This window comes from Aotus nancymaae, unplaced genomic scaffold, assembly GCF_030222135.1.
Source record: "Aotus nancymaae isolate 86718 unplaced genomic scaffold, 86718_ANA_hifiasm-v0.15.2.pri h1tg000016l, whole genome shotgun sequence".
NCBI classification, from domain to species: Eukaryota; Metazoa; Chordata; class Mammalia; order Primates; family Aotidae; genus Aotus; species Aotus nancymaae.
Window position 1 is genome coordinate 43,088,562 of NW_026988428.1, and position 15,390 is coordinate 43,103,951.

The window sequence follows — 15,390 nt, forward strand, 5'->3', positions numbered from 1 at the left end:
AAGATGATTAAGACAGGTCTTAGCTCAAAAATATATATAATTCAGATGAGAAACATGCCCGCAAAATTATGTTTTGCATAATTTATGTGTGAGACTGTGTAATTCAGTATTATACAAGTAGTAAGGATAATTATAGGTGGAAGAGCCGTTTCAGTTATGGTATTAACAAAGGCTTAGTCAGAGAAGGATGAATAAGATTTTGAAATTGTGAAATTATAGTTAGGGGGAAAGTGTGGAATTTGAAATGCCAAGATTAGTTGAGGAAGGCGGGAGGATCACTGGAGGCTAGAAGTTCAAGACCAACCTGGACAACATGACAAGCCATCTCTAAAAATAAAGTAAAAAGAAAAAAGACAAAGGCAGCATGGTCCTGTGAGGCCTGTGGGTGCCTGCATCCCCCAGCACCACCCCCACCCCATGTCTTCCAGCTCCCCAGTGTTTCCCAGCTCCCCCTGCAGCTTGCTCTGCAGTGGTCCACTCTGGTTGCCCCCTGTGGATTCAGGTTCCAGACAGAAGGCTGCTTGTTCTCTGCCCTTTGTTGTGATCCCAGCAGGCCAGTGTTACTGCAGCAACCGCCAGAGCAGCCTTGACACTGTGTAGGACACCCAGGCTACCCCTTAGCCATATTTGAGACTGGTTCTGGAGGTGCTACGCAGCATTGAGGCAATACTGCATCAAACTATGAGAGCAGATTCTAATTCTTATGGTTTTCCCTGGGAATGGGTGATATGGGCAGTTATTTTTGGATTTTTTGCTATTCTCCTTTTTTGTGTGAAGAGATTTTAGATCGGTTAGAAGTTGGATTTATGTGGGAAGAGAGAAAAAGCTTGCTAAAATGCTTTCTAGACTAACTGAAGAAAAATGTAAACTACTTGAAAAATTTGGCCTTATTCAAAAAGAGTGTGAAGGCCATGAAGTAGAGTCATCTTTAAAGGATGCCAACTTTGAGAAGGAGACAACAGAAGCACAAAGCTTGGAGGTAACCTGTGAAAAGCTGAACAGGTTCCATGTGGAACTTGAGGAAGAAATACTATGTCTAGTAAGAGAGTTAAAAGAAGAGAAATTGAAACAGTCTGAACAAAATGAACTGATGGCAGATATTTCAAAAAGGATACAGTCTCTACAAGATGAGTCAAAATCCCTCAAATCACAAATAGCTGAAGCCAAAATGACCTTCAAGACTTTATTTCCAATGAATGAAGAACCACTGAAGATAGCAGTAAAAGATGCTTTGGAGGAAAATTCTCAACTTCAGGAAAGACTGAAACAGCTTTTGCAAGAAGCTGAAGTACGGAAAGAACAAATGAGTGAACTTAAATAACAGAATATAACATTGGAAGACTCCAAAGTACATGCAGAACAAGTTCTCAGTGCTAAAGACAATCACTTCAAGACTCTGACTGAACACTTGCTGAAGATGAAAGATTGGGCGGCTATGCTTGGAGAAAACAGAATGGATGAAGATAACTTGGATTCAGAAACAAACAGTGAACCAGAAAATGATGTGTAATTAGATCATCCTCCAAATGAAGCTTTGAAGAAACTGATTCATGCTGCTAAGTTCAATGCTTCCTTCAAAAGCTTAGAAGGAGAAATAACCCAAATTTATATTCATTTATCTGAAGTTGATAAAACAAAGGAAGAGCTTCCAGAGCATATTAAAACTTTTGAGAATGGAAACAAGCATCTTTGCAGTCAGAAAACACATTTTGAAAGTGAGAATCAGAAACTTCAACAGAAACTTAAAGTAATGACTGAATTATATCAAGAAAATGAAATGAAACTCTACAGGAAATTAACAACAGAGGAAAATTACCAGTTAGAGAAAGAAGAGAAACTTTCTAAAGTAGACAAAAGGATCAGCCATGCCACTGCAAAGCTGGAGACCTATAGAAAGCGAGCCAAAGATGTTGAAGAAGAATTGGAGAGAACGATACATTATGATCAAGGGCGCACTATTTCCTTTGAGAAAAAAGCGCATGATAATTGGTTTGCACCTGGAACTGCTGAATGAAATCTCAATGATTTAAGGAAAGAAAATGCTCATAACAGACAAAAATTAACTGAAATAGAGTTTAAATTTGAACTTTTAGGAAAAGATCTGTATGTACTGGATGTTCCAAATGTACCATTTGGCAGAGAGCCTTCCCCATATGGTCCTTCACCATTGGGTCGGCCTTCATCTGAAATGAGAGCTTTTCTGTCTCCTCTAGCTTCATTGGAGGGTGCACCCAGATTCTCACCTTTGCTTCCAAGGAGAGAAGGAGAAGGCTCAAGAGGCCCAGGCAATCTTCTGAACCATCAGATTACCAGTGAAAGAGGAGAATCAACCTCTGATACATTAACTGATTCTCACAGGGGTCCTTCTGACACTGGGCCCCTGTCACCTCTGTGGAAAAAGGGAGCTTCTAGAGATTATTTTCCACCAAGGGATTTCCCAGGTCCACCACATGTTCCATTTACAAGTATGCTTGTTTTTTAAAATTTGTTTTTAAAGCTCAATATGTGTTTCATTGATCAGAGTTATTAATTTTACTATCCATTCATATAGTAAAACAGTGGAGGAAAAAATTTTCTAGCATTCTGTGAGCGTACCATTACTTTCCCAATTGGGAAGGCAGCCAGCCATAAGTGGAATGTAATGAGGTTTCAAATTGATTCATCTTAATAATATAGAATTATTTCTGTATTTTGGTAGTCAAAAATAATTGAGTTTTTGCAGGAATTACAAAACTAAAATTATCTGTATCTTATTTGGTAGCAACTTGTTATTCTGGCAGTTAGTTAAAACAATTAAAATTTATATTCTAGCCTTAACATTACTGGCTCAGATATTTTTTAAACTCTTTTTCATAAATAGTTCTGATGTAGTCCTACTTATTTAAAGCTTGAAATATATTTATTATGTTTAACCTAATTGTTGGATTTATTGCATTCTTTTAAAGCTTCACATAAGAAAAAGGAACAATATATTATTTTTACATTCATACTTTACCGTTTTGAACTATAGCATTCTGCAGAATAAATATGTGGTTACCAAATACTAGGCTTTGCCTATGAATGTCTCATCTATTATTCCTTCCCTTGTTTCTCCTCTCTTTTTAAAGTTTAAAGTGAATTAAAATGAATTTTGTTTGGGGGAATTTTAAGGTAGTCTTTGATATAATTGGATATGTTTTAGTATAATATCAAATCAGAATTGGGAATCACTGATGTCAATTTTACATTTGGTGAAAATTATATTACATGAAAATGTTCTTTGAGAAGGACTTTGATAATGAAAGAAAAAATATTTTTACATTGTTTAATATATTTTGAAGTAATTCCTCTTTTTTAAAAGAAGTGTTAAGATAGGACAAAAGTTACATTAAAAATTAATGATATTGGCTGGGGACAGTGGCTCACACATGTAATCCCAGCAGTTTCGGAGGCTGAGGTGGGTGGATCATGAGGTCAGGAGATCGAGACCATCCTGGCCAACATGGTGAAAACCCATCTTTACTAAAAAATACAAAAAATTAGCCAGGTGTGGTGGTGCACACCTGTAGTCCCAGCTACTCAGGAGGCTGAGGCAGGGGAATCTCTTGAACCCGGGCAGTGGAGGATGCCATGAGCTGAGATCGTGCCACTGCACTACTACAGCCTGGGTGACGGAGAGACTCCATCTCAGAAAATGATAATAACAATAATAATATTTTCTTTAATCATCTGTATTCTGTTGTCAATTTTCAAATAAAAGAATAGGTAAATATCCTTCAGGGTTGATTCCACCTTCAAATGAGCCTATTACTGAACATCCGGAACCACAGCAAGGAACCTCACAATATTTTTTGCTCTCTTCAAAAATAATTTTCACTGATCTCATTTTCAATTTAAAGTAACTGCTGTTACTGTATAATTGTTACTTATATTTACTTTACTTATATTTTTGCTAAAATTGAAGCTTAATGGAATTATAATTCCAGGATAGTATTTTGTAAATAAAGATGATTTAAATATGAATCTTATGAGTAAATTATTTCCATTTTATTTTATTCTAGATAGTATAATTATTTTAATTTGATTAATCCACTATTATATAAAAAATAGTGGGAGTTTTATACATGTAATCTTGCAGGTTGGGAGGCTTTGAATTCTAAAGTCTGTGTCTTTATGCCAAGAACTGTATTTACTGTGGTTATAGACAAATGTGAAAGTAACTTTATGCTGAATTAAATACATTTTAGTTGATTTAAAGACTTGTTTGGAATTGATAATAATAAAATCAGCTAGTATTTCTATATTAAAAGAAATACTCATTGCATATGTAATGTGAACCCTAATGTGAGTTTAGTTGATAATAATGTATCAGTATTGGCACATCAATTGTAACAGATATGCCACACTAATGCAAGATGTTAATAATAGGGGAAACTGTGTCTGTGGGTGGGGCAGGAAAAGGGTATATGGGAATTCTATACTTTCTAATTTTTCTGCAAACCTCAAACTGCTCTAAAAATTCATTTTAAAAAATGAGATGAAAGAAGAAAAAATAAATGAAAAGATAAAAATGCCAAGGAAATAAAAATAGAAGAAAATATAAATTAAAGTGTAATTTAAGGTAAAACTTGGTAGGAATATATCAAAAAACATGAATCAAGAAGGAAAAGACTAATACAAATACACCATTAGAACAATGAGCAAATGATATTAATAGATTTTTTTAAAAAGAAGAGCAATAAATATTCAATAAGACTATGAGATAATTTTTCAGTAACATTAATACTACAAATTATGAGATTTCGTTTTTATCTATGAAATTGGCAAACATTTTTAAAAGAGGTAATAGTAATCATGAGGGGGCAAAAAGACACTTTCACATATGACCAGTGAGGACTGTAAATTGGGATGATCTTTGGTCAGAAAAAGGTTTCCCAAAACTTGGAAGGCAAAATATGATTGCATAATTTGTTTTCATGTAAGGCATTGCCTAACTAGCCCCTCTAAGGTGAATAGAATCTTGACTTGTTGTTATGGATTTGCACATTTTACAACTGTAAATTCAGATGTTAGCTTATAGAAAATTGGTAAAATGTTAATATTTTTGTCCAACAGAGATATAATTTCTGTCCTGCACAGACAAAAATGATTTCTGCTCTGTAAAGAAGATAGCACCAAAAGTTATGGTTTATCACCCTGTAGGATGTTCATCAGATTTATATCTAATTTAGCAATAATTTATAATGATTTTAGTATTATTTTTATTAGATATATATGTATATATGTATATATTATATATGTATGTTTTATAGTATATATACATAATATATATACTATATGTATATATATCATACATGATGGGATGTATATACATATATACAAAATATATACATATATTATGTATATATTATTATAGATGTATATATAATATGTATATATAATATGTATATTATATATATATGTACATTATATATTAGTATAGTTAGTGGTCTATTTTGTTAATCTTTTCAAAAAACCAGCTCTTGGATTCGCTGATTTTTTTGAATTTTTTTTTATGTCTCTATCTCCTTGAGTTCTGATCCGATCATATTTATTTCTTATCTTCTGTTAGCTTTTGTATTTTTTTGCTCTTGCTTCTCTAGTTCTTTTAGTTGTGATGTTAGGGTGTTGATTTCAGATCTTTCCAGCATTTAATGCTATAAATTTCCCTCTTAACACTGCCTAATTGTGTCCCAGAGATTCTGGTACATGTCTCTTTGTTCGCATTGATTGCAATGATCTTTATTTCTGCCTTAATTTCATTATTTACCCAGTGTTTGTTCAAAAGCTGTTCAATTTCCATGTAGTTGTGAGGTTTTAAGTGAGTTTCTTAATCTTGAGTTCTAATTTGATTGCACTGTGGTCTGACAGACTGTTATTATTTCAGTTCTTTTGCATTTGCTGAGGAGTGTTTTACTTCTAATTATATGGCCAATTTTAGAATAAGTGCTATGTAGTGCTGAGAAGAATGTATACCTTGTTGATTTAGGGTCAAGGGTGTTGTAGATGTCTATTAGGTCTACTTGGTCCAGAGCTCAGTTCAAGTCCTGAATATCCTTGTTAATCTTCTGACTTGTTGATCTGTCTAATATTGACAGTGGGGTATTAAAGTCTCCCACTATTATTGTGTGGGTGTCTAAGTCTCCTTGTAGGTCTCCAATAACTTATTTTATGAATCCATATGTATCTGAGTCATTCTGTATTGGCTGCATATATATTTATAATAGTTAGCTCTTCTTGTTGCATTGATCTCTTTACCATTATGTAATGTCCTGCTTTGTGGTTTTTGATCTTTGTTTGTTTAAAGTTTGTTTTATCAGAGACTATGATTGCAAACCCTGCTCTTTTTAGCTTTCCATTTGCTTGGTAAATATTCCTCCATCCCTTTATTTTGAGCCTGTGTTGTCTTTGCACATGAGATGGGTCTCCTGTATACAGCACACTGATGGATCTTGCCTCTTTATCCAGTTTGCTGCTATGGTCATCCTTAAGATCCATTGGCTACAACTATCATCAATCACATTTTATATATACATGTAGATTACAGGCTTATTCTTTTAACAAAAATGACTCCTTCAGATTTTATGAATGAAAGATTAAGAAAAATCCCCATTCATGTACCTCAAATTCAGTATGCATTTCCTGACAGTAAATGTGTCATACTAAACAATTGGCATCTTTGTTCCTTATTTATTAATGGCTTCATAAAATTAAAAGAAACAGATATCAGCAATGTACACAGTTATTTGAATAAATGAGCAGTGATCATCACAAATCACAGTGATTTTTTTTAAATCACTGTGACTTAGATGCGGAATAGAAGATGTCAACATTACCTTTTCATTAGCCCTTGAATCAGGACACCAAATATAAATCACAAACTAAGAGCATAATCTGTTAGTTGAATGCTACTAATGCAACTTTCTTTACTAGTGATTCAAATTAAAGTGGTTACTCACTGTAGACAACTATTAACAACCTGCCAAGATAACTGTGCTTTTAAAAACTATATTAAAAATGGAATAGTAAAAAGACTACACTATTAATATCTGAATAAAAATAAAAATATTGATAAAAATAAATACTTATAAATTAAATTGAAAATTACGTCATCAAAGGTGTGAAAGGTAAGAGTTGTGAGGATTCATCAAGTCTATAACATTCCTGCAGAATAAGATCTCTGAAACTGATGGTTTCCTAAAATTGATACTGTTGTCTGTAATATTAGGTTGGTGTAAATGTAATTGCGGTTTTTGTCATTACTTTCAGTGACACCAACCTAATAAGTTAGAGCTCTATATGACAAACCTTCGCTAATGAGATTAGGTTTGGTATCATTTATTTATATCATGTCTTCTATATTGTTTTCATTTTTATCAAATTTCCCGAAATCATTTATGGGCGTATTTGCTGACCCCTGTTTTTGTAGTGTGGAATAAGCTAGTTTATTTAATTAAATATTTCTTTTATTTTCTTCATATGAAAGTTAATTTCTTTAAAGTGTATGCAACTTCTCAAAGATAAACAGTTATTGTGCTTTCTAGGAAGACCTTACCTAATATGGTAACTCCTTAGTTAACATTGTTGAAACGTTCTTGGAAAAAGTGACTTTAAGTAAAAGTTACCTATAATGAAACCAATTTTACCATAGGCTAATTGATATAAGCAATATTTTATTTTTGACCAGGAGCAGTGGCTTACACCTCTAATCCCAGCACATTGGGAAGCCTAGGTGGGTGGATTTCTTGAGTCCAGGCGTTTGAGGCTACAGTGATCCCAGATCAAGCCACTGCACTTAAGCCCAGGTGACAGAGTAAGATCTCGTTTCAAAAAAAAAAAAAATTAATTTCCTGCAGCATACTTCTGATCACAAAAATAAAGATGCAGAACATTTTTAATATTAATTATATTAGCAATTGAAATAAAGTTACTCAATTATGCCAGTTGAGGGTTGTGGGTGGCTGAGGCCTATCTCAGCAGCTCAGGGATCAGGGTGGGAAAACATGCTGGACTGCATGCGATTCTCGGCATGGCACTCATGCACATCCACACTCATTCATACTAGGACAGTGTAGACACACCAATCAGCCTAACATGCACAGCTCTGGGATGTGGGAGGAAACCAGAATGCTTGAAGATAACCTCAGCAGACGTGGGGAAAACGTGGATCTTCCACACAGACTGTGGCCCTGGCTGAGAATCAATATGTTTTCTCATCACGGTTGTAACCAAACCACATTGATAAAATGACATTATTCAAGAACCAGCTCTAAATTGTAATTTATTTCCTAATATTTTTCTTTTTTATGTGACAAGGACTTGACCTTATCTAGGCCTTCAGAAAGTTCACACTTGTAGCAGTTCATCCTCATTAAAGAAGGCAGGGGTAGAATAGCTGTTATTTTTATTTATGAATAAAATGACTTCTGTTGGTCTAGAAGCAACATCAGAGCACAACATGAAGAGTTTGTGAAGTAGGGAATGGATACTAATTGAGTGGATTAAATCACATCCTGTCATGGAAAGAGCGTGAAATTTGAATCCAGACAGACCTCCTAACTTTGCCACCTATTGCCTAGGGGACTTTATGAATTTTACTTCTCTAAGAGCACAGAAATTATATAGAAAAAGAAGTAATAAAATTATACTAAAAGATATTAGAAGTAAGGAGAAACATAACTGAGTAGTTGACATGTAAACAGGATTTACATTATGTCATGTCATGTACATTTTGGGGGAATTGTTAAATTATCAAAGCAAAATTATGAGATAATTTCAGAAAGGGAGGTATGTACAAAAGAAAATAGAACACATACTGTTTTGATGGAATTACAATTAATTTTTTAAAATCACTGTGACTTGGATGTGGAATAGAAGATGTCAAGGAAAAAGAAAATTTAAATGAGACTGTAGAAGTTGAAAGGAACCAGATCATCTTGGCTAAAAAACTAAGGAAGAATCATTATCGTGAAAATGGCCATACTACCCAAAGTAATTTATAGATTCAACGCTATTCCCCATCAAGCTACCAATGACTTTCACAGAACTGGAAAAAAACCACCTTAAACTTCATATGGAACCAAAAGAGAGCCTGCATAGCCAAGTCAATTCTAAGCAAATGAACAAAGCTGGAGGCATCACGCTACCTGACTTCAAACTATACTACAAGGCTACAGTAATCAAAACAGCATGGTACTGGTACCAAAACAGAGATATAGACCAATGGAACAGAACAGAGGCCTCCATCTGATCTTTGACAAACCTCACAAAAACAAGCAATGGGGAAAGGATTCCCTGTTTAAAAAATAGTGTTGGGTAAACTGGCTAGCCATGTGCAGAAAGTAGAAACTGGATCGCTTCCTGACAACTTACACTAAAGTTAACACCAGATGGATTAAAGATTTAAACATAAGACCTAACACCATAAAAACCCTAGAAAAAAACCTAGGCAAAACCATTCAGGACATAGGCATAGGCAAGGACTTCATGACTAAAACACGAAAAGCATTGATAACAAAAGCCAAAATAGACAAATGGGATCTAATTAAACTCCACAGCTTCTGCACAGCCAAAGAAGCAATCATTAGAGTGAACTGGCAACCAACACAATGGGAAAAAATTTTTGCAATCTACCCATCTGACCAAGGGCTAATATCCAGAATCTACAAAGAACTAAAACAGATTTACAAGAAAAAAACAAACAAGCCCATTCAAAAGTGGGCAAAGGATGTGAACAGACACTTTACAAAATAAGACATATATGAGGCCAACAAACTTACGAAAAAATGTTCATCATCACTGGTCATTAGAGAAATGCAAATCAAAACTACATTGAGATACCATCTCATGCCAGTTAGAATGGTGATCATTAAAAAATCTGGAGACAACAGATACTGGAGAGGATGTGGAGAAATAGGAACACTTTTACACTGTTGATGGGAGTGTAAATTAGTTCAACCATTGTGGAAGACAGTGTGGCGATTCCTCAAGGACCTAGAAATAGAAATTCCATTTGACCCAGCAATCCCATTACTGGGTGTATATCCAAAGGATTATAAATTGTTCTACTAAGGACATAATGCACACGAATGTTGATTGCAGCACAGTTTACAATAGCAAAGACTTGGAACCAACCCAAATGCCCATCAATGATAAAGTGGACAGTGAAAATGTAGCACATATACACTGAGGAATACTATGCAGCCATAATAAACAATGCGTTTGTGTCTTTTGTAGGGACATGGATAAACCTGGAAACCACAATTCTCAGCAAACTGACACAAGAACAGAAAATCAAACACCACATGTTCTCACTCATAGGCGGGTGTTGAACAATGATAACACATGGACACAGGGAAGGGAGCATCACACACTGGGGTCTGTAGGGGGGAACTAGGGGAGGGACAGTGAGGGATGGGGAGTTGGGGAGGGATAACATGGGGAGAAATGCCAGATATAGGTGATGGTGATGAAGGCAGCAAACCACATTGCCATGTATGTACCAATGCAACAATCCTGCATGTTCTTCACATGTACCGCAGAACCTAAAACACAATTTTAAAAAATGTATATATTAAGAAAACAACAACAACAACAACAAAAAACTAAGGAGTGTGAACTTTATAGGACAATAGAGATAGTGTTTAAATAGTTTATAATCTTTAGCATCTTCTATGCAAGAATTGTTTCTTTTAACATAAAAAGATTAATTATTCTTGTCTGTTAAAACACAGACCTTATATTATTAACTTACACCAAAAATTATAGATCTGGCTGATATTCCAGTTCTCAAGGTTGGAATGCTATGTATTTCAGGGAGTCTTCTAAATGAATACTTTCTTTAAAAATACCCAGTAGATTTCCTGCTTGATATATTTCTGTCTTAACTTGATGCCACTCATTTCTGCTCTCAATGATAGTAAATTTTATCTTCATCTAAGGTATTCATGGCAAAATTTAAAAGTGTTTCTGACATGGTGTATTTACTGCCTCCTCCGTAAATCAATTTATTATTAACTTTTATGTTCAATGGTACATGTGCAGGTTTGTTATATAGGCATATTTGTGTCATGGGGTTTTGTTATATAAAGATCATTTCATCACCCAGGTATTAAGATTACCCGTTAGTTATCTCTCCTGATCCTTTCCCTCCTCCCAGACTCCATCCTCCAGTATGTTCCATTGTGTGTTGTTCCTCTCTATGTGTTCATGTGTTCTCATAATTTAGCTCCTACTTATAAGTGAAAACATATGGTATTTGGTTTTCTGTTCCTGTATTAGTTTGATAAGGACAATGTACTTCAGCTCCATCCATGTCCCTGCAAAGGACATGATCTCATTCTTTTTATGGGTGCATAGTATTCCACAATGTGTATGTACTACATTTTCTTTATCCAGTCTATCACCGATGGGCGTTTAGGTTGATTCCATGTCTTTGCTATTATAAATAGTGTTGGAATGAGGATAACATGTACCTTTGTCTTTATAACAGAATGACTTATTTTCTTTTGGGTATATACCCAGTAATGGGATTGCCAGGTCAAATAGTATTTCTGTCTTTAGGTCTTTGAGGAATCACCACACTGTCTCACACACAGTTGAACTAATTTACATTCCCACCAATGGTGTATAAGCGTTCATATTTTTTCCACAACCTCACAAGCACCTGTTTTTTTTCTTTTGGCTTTCTAATAATGGCCATTCTCACTGGTGTGAGATGGTATCTTATTATGGTTTTGATTTGCATTTCTCTAATGATCAGTGATGAACTTTTTTTCATATGATTGTTGGCTACATGCATGTATTCTTTTGAAAAGTGTCTTTTCATGTCCTTTGACCACTGTTTTATGGGGTTGTTTAATTTTTTTCTTGCAAATGTGTTTAAGTTCCTTATAGATGCGGGATTTTAGACCTTTGTCAGATGCATACTTTACAAAATGTCTCTCCATTCTGTAGGTTGTCTGTCTCCTCTATTGATAGTTTCTTTAGCTGTGCAGAAAATCTTTAGTTTAATTAGATACTATTTGCCAATTTTGCTTTTGTTGCAAGTGCTTTTGACATCTTTGTCATGAAATCTTTGCTTGTGCCTATGTTCTGAATGGTAATGCCTATATTGTCTTCCAGGGTTTTTTATAATTTTAGGCTTTACATTTAAGTCTTTAATCCATGTTGAGTTAATTTTTGTATATGGTGTAAAGAAGGGGACCAGTTTTAACCTTCTGCATATGGCCAGCCAATTATCCCAGCACTATTTGTTAAATAGGGAATCCTTTCCCCATTGCTTGTTTTTTTGTCAGGTTTGTCAGAGATCAGATAACTGTAGATGTGGGAACTTATTTCTGGGTTCTGTATTCTGCTACACTGGTCTATGTGTCTGTTTTTGTATTAGTACCATGTTATTTAGGTTACTGTAGCCCAGTAGTAGAGTTTGAATTGGGGTAGCACGATGCCTTCAGCTTTGTTATTTTTGCTTAGAATTGCCTTGGCTATTTGGACTCTTTTTTGATTCTGTATGAATTTTAAAATATTTTTTTTCTAGTTTTATGAAGAATGTCAATGGTAGTTTAATAGGCATAGCATTGAATCTATAAATTGCTTCAGGCAGTATGGCCATTTTAACAATATTGATTCTTCCTACCCATGAGCATGAAATGTTATTCCATTTGTTTGTGTCATTTCTGATTTCTTTGAGTAGTGTGAATCAATTTCTGGACTTGGTTTGGCCCTCCTTTGACTTTATTGACTCCCACAGCCTCCTTTGATAGATATGTGTCATCTTCCTACCCTTAAACATTGGAATTCTTTAAGACTCCAGTGCATTTTTCTTCTGCGCTTTAAACTCCTCAAAGCTAGGTGGTCATATCCAATTTATACCCACTGGCTTCAGCTTCTCTTCTGATCTTCAACTCGTATATTCAACTGCTTACTCAATGTATCCACCTGAATTTCTAGTACACTTGGCAAACCTATCCATTCCAAAACCAAAAACTTATTTTTTTTTATTTCTTCTCTCTCCAAATGTATTTCTTTTCCAGTCTTTATTAGGTCACAAATGAACCTCACCATTGCACAGGAAATGCTAACAACTGTTTTTCAGTTATATTTTACATATTTCACAATTTATCAGATGCCATATATATTTCATTTGAATACAGTTGTCCCTCAGTATCTGCAAGGAATTGGTTCCAGAACCATTCCATATCAAAAAATCTGCAGATGCTCAAGTGTCTCATATAAAGTGGCATAATATTTGCATGTAACCTACAGCAGATCCTTCTATATAATTTAAACAGTCTCTAGGTTACTTATAATACCTAATAAAATGTAAATTTTTTGTTGTACTATATTACTTGTTAAATTTAGTATTATTTTTATTGTTATATTTTATACACACACACATATTTTAACATTTTCTATTTGTGGTTGAATCCACAGTTGCAGAAACAGCAGGCACAGAGGACCAACTATATATAGTAAATGAAATCATTTACCTCCACTTCCGTTGCTACCATCCCAATTTAAGCCAAATCATCTTTGCTCAGATCATTTAAATTGCTTCCAAATCTGCTTTTATATTTGCCTTCCTAATAACAGTTCATGCAGCATCCTAAGCAATGTTACTGACATGTATAAATGATTCTATCAGATTCTTACTTAGAAGTCTTCCTAAGACACTTAAGGTAATCCAAAATTCCAACTATAACCTTCAAAGCCCTAGATATAACATTTCCTGGCCTCATTTTCTCCCTTCCCTCCTTGTTTATTCCATTCTAGTGAAACCATCCTTTCTTCTGCTTCTCAAAGACATGCATTTTTATCTCAGGGCCTTTGCACTTGTTTCCTTTTGCCCCAAATAGTCTTACTAAAGATAATTACATAGTTTATTTCTTCCTTTCACTGTTTTCAAGTCAAATATTCCCTCTAAAGAGAGTCCTTTCGTTGTTGACTTTACTTAATATAGCCCATTGTTGTCTTCTCATTCAGTTTGTATTTCTATATATTACCAATCACTAACATTGCATTATGCATGTGTTTGTTAATCATCTGATAATTCCACAAAATGTAAGCTTCATAAAGACAATTTGCCTTAGTTATTATTAATTCTCTCTAGTACCAAGAATATTTCCAGGCATATAGCAGGTTCTTATTATTTGATAAATGAATTATTAAAGGGGAAATAAATATGATCATTTTAAACTCCTCAAAAAGAAGCTAGATGACAATTTCTAAAGCAGTGTGAAATCAGTGCAGTGATGAATAATGAGATCAATAGAACACAAATGAGAATTCAGGACCAAAACTGAACATTTATAACAACTTGAATTATGTCAGAGGCAGCACCATTGATTGTTGTAAAAAGAATGTACTCTTCAATAAATTTATTAGGACAATTGGTTATCCAAAGGAAAAAATTTAAAATAGAGTCTCTAACTCCCATTCTATAAAAAAGTGAATTGCTGAGAGAATTCACGCAAAGCTCAATAATATTTAAAAATGTATAGAGGACTATAGAAATGTATTAATATAACCTAAGAGTAGAAGTGGATCTATTTAACAAGACACAAAAAGCAAAAACCGTAAGAGAAAAGATTGATATATATGCTTAGAATCATAATGCAAAACTTCTTTCACCAAAATAATACCATAAAACATAAAATGATCAACTATAGATCAAGAAACTATTTGCAACACCTGTCACTTACAAATGTTTAGTGATGTAAAATATGAAAACTTCCATATTATGTAGGCATATTATAAGAAAAAAAAGAGCAACATTCACATACTAGGTGATAGAGATAGGAGGCAGACAAATACCTAGGCAGATAAGTAAGAGTCCCTGGAGAATCTCTGACCCACCCCAATAGTATTTGCACCAGATGTGTTTTTGCAGGTAAGGAAACCCTCACAGGGTCTTGCCTTAGCATGTCTGCAATGGACTGGAGGCCCACATGCACTGTGGAAATGGGGTGGAGCCACCAGGAATCCACAGCTTATGCAAGGGAGGATACTCTCTTCAGCTCCTGTGTGGTGGCCTGGTATCAATCTTTGAGGTTAGAGCCTGCTGATAGGACCCCTCTCTGCTGAGAGCTCCCTTTTCACTAAATACATTCTGCCCTCCTCATGCCTGAATGTGTCCGTGTGTCTAATTCTTTTTAGTCATGAAACAAGAACCTGCATTTAGCTGAGCTAAGGAGCAAAAAAATCCTACATCACTAGCAATTTACAGAAGAAATCAGTCTGTTTAATTAATAGAAGATAGTCAGTGACACTTACAATAAAGATAATAAAATAAAGAAAAAAACCCATTAGATATAATTTGTCATTCCTCTGAAAGGCAACAATCTTAAAAATGGCAGTACCAAGTTTTGGCAT

General features: G+C 34.5%; 1 pseudogene; it reads left to right on the forward strand.

Annotated features, from left to right (window-relative positions):
- Positions 1–681: 681 nt before the first annotated feature.
- On the forward strand, positions 682–2,482 carry LOC105729127 (melanoma inhibitory activity protein 2-like; annotated as a pseudogene).
- The last annotated feature ends 12,908 nt before the right edge of the window (positions 2,483–15,390 follow it).